Genomic DNA, 5764 nt, shown 5'->3' on the forward strand with positions numbered 1-5764 from the left:
AGCATCCCATCTTCTGCAGAAGTGCCGGTTGCAGGAGGAAAAGGAGACTCTCCCTGCCTTTCTTTCCAAAACTCACCTGCCGAGTGGCAACGTCCCCCTCCATTGCCAGAAGGGACTGGCGGAGGCCCTTGCTTGGGATCATCCTGCAAAAACCAGGCTGTGCTTAGAGCAGCCCCACAGCCAAAAGGGCCGCCGGTGAGCTGCCACCTGGCACTGGCAGCCTGAGTGTGGCAGACCTGGAACTGTCTGCCCTGCCGGGCTCTCTGCCCTGCGCAGCAGGTTTCCTCCCAGTGCCACCAGCAAGGACACGCTGGTGTTCCTGGTGGCTCCCCAACCCTCTCAGCTCCCCGAGTGGCACCGCGGGACCCTCCCGCAGAAGGTCACCCCACTCGACAGAGATCCCTGGCACGCCGGCACAGTGAGAGGTGGGTCAAAGGCAGCCATTCTCACCTTTGCCTGGCCCTCGATCAGGGTCTCCAGGCTCCTGGCGCTTAATGTCCTCCACTGGGCAAGAGAGAAGGAGTGGAAGAAGGTGAGAAGCGATGCCTCTGCTGCTCAGCTGGACGGCCAGTGCTCAGGGGACAGAGCCGAGACAAGAGAGGCACTCACGGCATGGCGGCGGCTCAGCTCCTTCTCCAGGAGTTTGACGGAGTGCAGTCGCATCACCCGGGCTCTCTTCGCTCCTTCTGGTTGCCTGTGCACGGGAAGGGACAGAGAAAGAATGAGCCCCAAGCCACCTCTTCTCTCTCCAGCGAAAGGGATCCCAAACCCCCCCGGGTACCACCCCGGAGCCAAGCAGAGAGCAGAGCTGCCTGCAGAGCTCCTGCCTGCCACGTGCTCAGCCCTGCTTCCCCGCCTGCCTCTCCCTGCTGCAGAGGAAGAAGAAGCTTTCCATCCACGCTCATCCCCCGTCTGCCCAAGAGCTGCCCACAGCCGTGGGGGCACCTCTCCCCAGCTGGAGAACTGTGTTCCCCCGTACGGCTGCGCCTAGAGCATCCCCCCGGCTTACCCCAGCAGTGTGCACACCCACAGCTCCTTCAGCGTCTGGGAGCTGCAGAAAGAGAGGAGAAACAGCGTCAGGCCCCGCTGCCCCCCAGCCCCTAGGCAGAGGCCGGTGCCTTCACAGCCCTGCCCCGCGGGGAAGGACACAGGGGCAGGACGAAGCCCCCTGGGGCAGGACAGAGGCGCTGCCAAAGCCCTGGCTCCCTCTGTCCTGCCAAAGGAGCTGCTTTCGGCCTTCCCTTCTGGGGACCAAAAGGTGTCCAGGGGATGCACGACGTAGAAATGTCCCCCATCCCTCTCGTTCCAGCTGCCTGCATGCCCACCCCTCAGCCCCCACCCGGCCAACCCAGCCTCCCTCCCTCCCTCCCTGCCGGCGTGCAGAGGGCAGAGGCCATTCACAGGATGGTGTGGGCATGGTTGGGCAACTCTCCTGCCCCTTGCCAGCCCTGACCACAGCTGCCAGACCCCAGAGAGGACGGGGGCCAGCACCGCACTGCCCGGCCCTGCCGTGAGACGTGGCACCACGACTCACTTGAAAGTGGCAACACAGGAGCCGGTGGGCCAGATGAGGATGATGGAGGTCCTGTCCTCATCGCTGCCTTCCTCCTCCTCCTCCTCTTCTTCCTCCCCCGCCGCCTCCTTGCCGCCGCTCACCACCCACAGCTGGTCCAGGGCCAGGCAGAGCTGTGGGCGCACGGTGGTGCCACCGTGTCTGCAGAGAAGAGAGGCAGCCCTGGTGAGAGAGGTGGCCTCCTTGGGTGGCCCCGGGCAGAGCCCTGTCCCCCGCCTGCCGTTGGGACGGACACGGGTGTATCCAGCACCAAGGTGCCGGGGCCTGGGGCTGGTGCCAGGGTGTCCCTGCCCTGGTCCCAGGGCCAGGGCTGGGGGAAAGGCAGCTGGGCTCTGAGGGTCTTACCGCAACTTGGCGATGACCAGTTCCTCCTGGAGGAGGAGAAGGCGCCTCTCGCTCCTCTTGCGGCCCCGGGTCAGCCGCACGTCTGCGCTCAGCACCGCCTCGGCATTGCTGAGAGCCTCTCTGCAGAGCAGAGAGTGGCGGGAATGAGGAAGGCCGCTGCTGCGGCACCCGGCCATGCCCACCTGTCCCCGAACCCCAGGGAGAGCCCACCTGGAGCCGCAGCAGCAGTTGGCCTGGCCCATCCTGCCCGGGACAGGAGGACCCTCGCCGTGCACCAAGGACGCTGCCCAGCCGGCGACAGCGAGGATGGGAAGCGGGGTGCTGGTACCGGTGCCGGGGCAGCGCTGCTCGGCCAGACCCTGCCTCCTCCCAGCGCTGCTCTGTGCCAGCACAGCTCCGTCCTGCTCTCTCTGCTGGCTGTTGGCTCCAACTGACCAACATTCCGAGCCCAACGGAAAGTGGGAGGGGCCCTGGGGGGGCCCTGGGGTGGGGGTTCTCTCCACTATGGCCATGTCTGCCTTGCACTGGGGAGCCCAGAGCAGGACACAGCAGGGGGGGAAGGACCACCTCCCTCCACCTGCTGCCAACGCTTTGCCTAGTGCAGCCCGCAATGCAGGTAGCCTTCTTTGCCCCAGGGGCACTTTGCAGGCTCCAAATTGGTCAGCTTGGGGTCCACCATGACCCCAGGTGTCTGCACAGCTGCTTTCCAGCTGGGTGTCCCCCAGCATATACCCATGCAAGGGCTGGTTCCTCCCCATGTGCAGGACTTTGCTCTTCCCCTTGATGAACTGCAGGAGGTTCCTGCCAGCCCCTTCCTCCAGCCTGTCAAGGTCCCTCTGCTTGGCAGCACGACCCTTTGGTGCACGAGCCTCCCTGTCGTGTGCCATCGGCAAGCTGTCTGAGGGTACGCTCTGCCCCATCATCCAGATCACTGAATGGGAACAGGACCCGCAGAGTGCAGCGCAGGGCGTTGCAGACATGCACTTGATATGACACAACTTGTCACGGAAGGCTCAGAAATTTACTTTATTTTATTATATTTTTTCATTTCATATACAGCGCTTCCCCTTTTTATTCCTGCAAGCTATCAGAAGGTGTTCAAACTGTCTCATTTTTCATTTGAACATCACATCTCTTCATTGTGCTGATGTTATGTGTACCATCGGATCAGGTTGTACTCTTGCATAGATCATTAGACAGTAGGTAGCCTAGACTATTGGACAGTGGAGAGCAGATTATCTGCATTAATTGTGCTAACACCAGTGACAGGAGGTTGCATCTAGCTCTTGAGCCAAAGGACAGAAATCAAAGGCGTCTGTTGAACTCAGCGGGCTATTGATCAGCAGATTGAATTCACCACGTTCAAAAAAGAAAAGGTAGGTGAGAAAGGCATACTCTGTCTTGACTGCTACAATGCATCTTTTAGGAGCTGTGAAGACAAAGCATCCATGCCCCTCCCCCTGCCCCCTTCCTTAGAAAAGAAAAAGGACTAGAGAAAAAAGATTCAACTTCTAGAGCAATGGGGCTTTCAAGAGCCGACTTAACTTTCCCTGTATCGTTCCCATTCTATGAGCCACTTTGTCTGACATTCCGCCTCTCCTCAGTACCAACATGAGACTCTTCCAGGAAAAACTAAACCAAGGAAAACAACTTGCTGTACAGCCAGTACACCTGTGCTGTGCTGTGGAAGCCACTCTCCATCATTTAGCAGCAGTCCTGGTTAACGGGGGAGGTCCCGGGTGACTGGAGGCTTGCCAATGTGACGCCCATCTACAAGAAGGGCCGGAAGGAGGATCCGGGGAACTACAGGCCTGTCAGCCTGACCTCGGTGCCAGGGAAGATTCTGGAGCGGTTCATCTTGAGGGTGCTCACAAGGCATGGGCGGGACAACCAGGGGATCAGGCCCAGCCAGCACGGGTTCATGAGAGGCAGGTCCTGCTTCACCAACCTGATCTCCTTCTATGACCAGGTGACCCACCTAGTGGACGAGGGAAAGGCTGTGGATGTGGTCTGCCTGGACTTCAGTAAGGCCTTTGAACACCGTCTCCCACAGCACTCTCCTAGAGAAGCTGGCGGCTCACGGCTTAGACAGGTGTACTCTGCGCTGGGTCAAAAACTGGCTGGACGGCCAGGCCCAGAGAGTTGTGGTGAATGGAGTTCAATCCAGTTGGCGGCCGGTCACAAGCGGTGTTCCCCAGGGCTCAGTTTCGGGGCCGGTCTTGTTCAATATCTTTATCGATGATCTGGATGAGGGGATCGAGTGCACCCTCAGTATGTTTGCAGACGACACCAAGTTGGGCGGGAGTGTTGATCTGCTCGAGGGTAGGAAGGCTCTGCAGAGGGACCTGGACAGGCTGGATCGATGGGCCCAGGCCAACTGTATGAGGTTCAAGAAGGCCAAGTGCCGGGTCCTGCACTTCGGCCACAACAACCCCATGCAGCACTACAGGCTTGGGGAAGAGTGGCTAGAAAGCTGCCTGTCAGAAAAGGACCTGGGGGTGCTGGTTGACAGCCGGCTGAACATGAGCCGGCAGTGCGCCCGGGCGACCAAGAAGGCCAATGGCATCCTGGCCTGTATCAGAAAGAGTGTGGCCAGCAGGAGTAGGGAAGTGATCGTGCCTCTGTACTCGGCACTGGTGAGGCCGCACCTCGAATACTGTGTTCAGTTTTGGGCCCCTCACTACAAGAAGGACGTCGAGGTGCTGGAGCGTGTCCAGAGAAGGGCATCGAGGCTGGTGAGGGGTCTGGAGAACAAGTCTTATGAGGAGTGGCTGAGGGAACTGGGACTGTTTAGCCTGGAGAAAAGGAGGCTGAGGGGAGACCTCATCGCTCTCTACAACTACTTGTAGCGAGGGGGGTGTTGGTCTCTTCTCCCAAGTAACTAGCGATAGGACGAGAGGAAACGGCCTCAAGTTGCGCCAGGGGAGTTTTAGATTGGACATGAGGAAAAATTTCTTTACTGAAAGAGTGGTTAAACATTGGAACAGGCTGCCCAGGGAAGTGGTTGAGTCACCATCCCTGGAGGTATTGAAAAGACGTGTAGATGAGGTGCTTAGGGACATGGTTTAGTGGGCATGGTGGTGTTAGTTTGCTGGTTGGACTCGATGATCTTAGAGGTCTTTTCCAACCTTAATGATTCTATGATTCTCTCCCCTCCTTTTCCCTCCCACCCTTTCTGCTCTGTCCCACTGTCCTGCTCCCTGTCCCACTCTCCTGGCGCCTTTTGTGTCTCTCTGCCCCCCTGGCCCGCTCCCTCACCCTGCCTGTGTCAGTCTGTGCCTCTGTCCTCCTTCCTGCCCTTCTCCTTCTCTCTCTGTCCCTCTGTCCTGCTGCTTATCGCTATTTTTCTCCCTGCACCCCGCTGTCCCCCTTCCCCTCCAGCTCTTTCCCGCTCTGTCCCTCTGCTGGCTCCTCACCAGGAGTTTTCCTTCCTCCACTCCCTGCCCAGCTCCTCCTCCCCATTCTCTTCGTCCCTCTGACCATGTCCACTCCCTCTGTCCGTCTCCTGTCCCTCTCCGGGCACCCCACCGCCTGGCCCCACCCCTCTCTGCCGCTCTGTCCCTCTCTCCTCCTCCTCCCTGCTCCACCAGGGCTCCAGGGCCTGGGCAGCCCCGGGGAGGCGGCCATGGGGCCTGTGGGGGGCGGGGCCCAGGCGGGGGACGGTGTCCCCGCAGGGTCAGACAGCAGGGAGGAGCACCCCGCGGCATGCTGGGAGCTGTAGTCCTGGGGCACGGGGCTGCCGGGCGGCCATGTTGGTCTTGGGAGGCGCAGTCCCTGCTCCAGCCGCGGCCCGGCTGAGGTGAGGGCTGGGGCCGCCCGTGAGGCGAGGGCAGGCAAGCGACTGGA

This window comes from Aptenodytes patagonicus, unplaced genomic scaffold, assembly GCF_965638725.1.
Source record: "Aptenodytes patagonicus unplaced genomic scaffold, bAptPat1.pri.cur scaffold_78, whole genome shotgun sequence".
Taxonomy (NCBI): domain Eukaryota; kingdom Metazoa; phylum Chordata; class Aves; order Sphenisciformes; family Spheniscidae; genus Aptenodytes; species Aptenodytes patagonicus.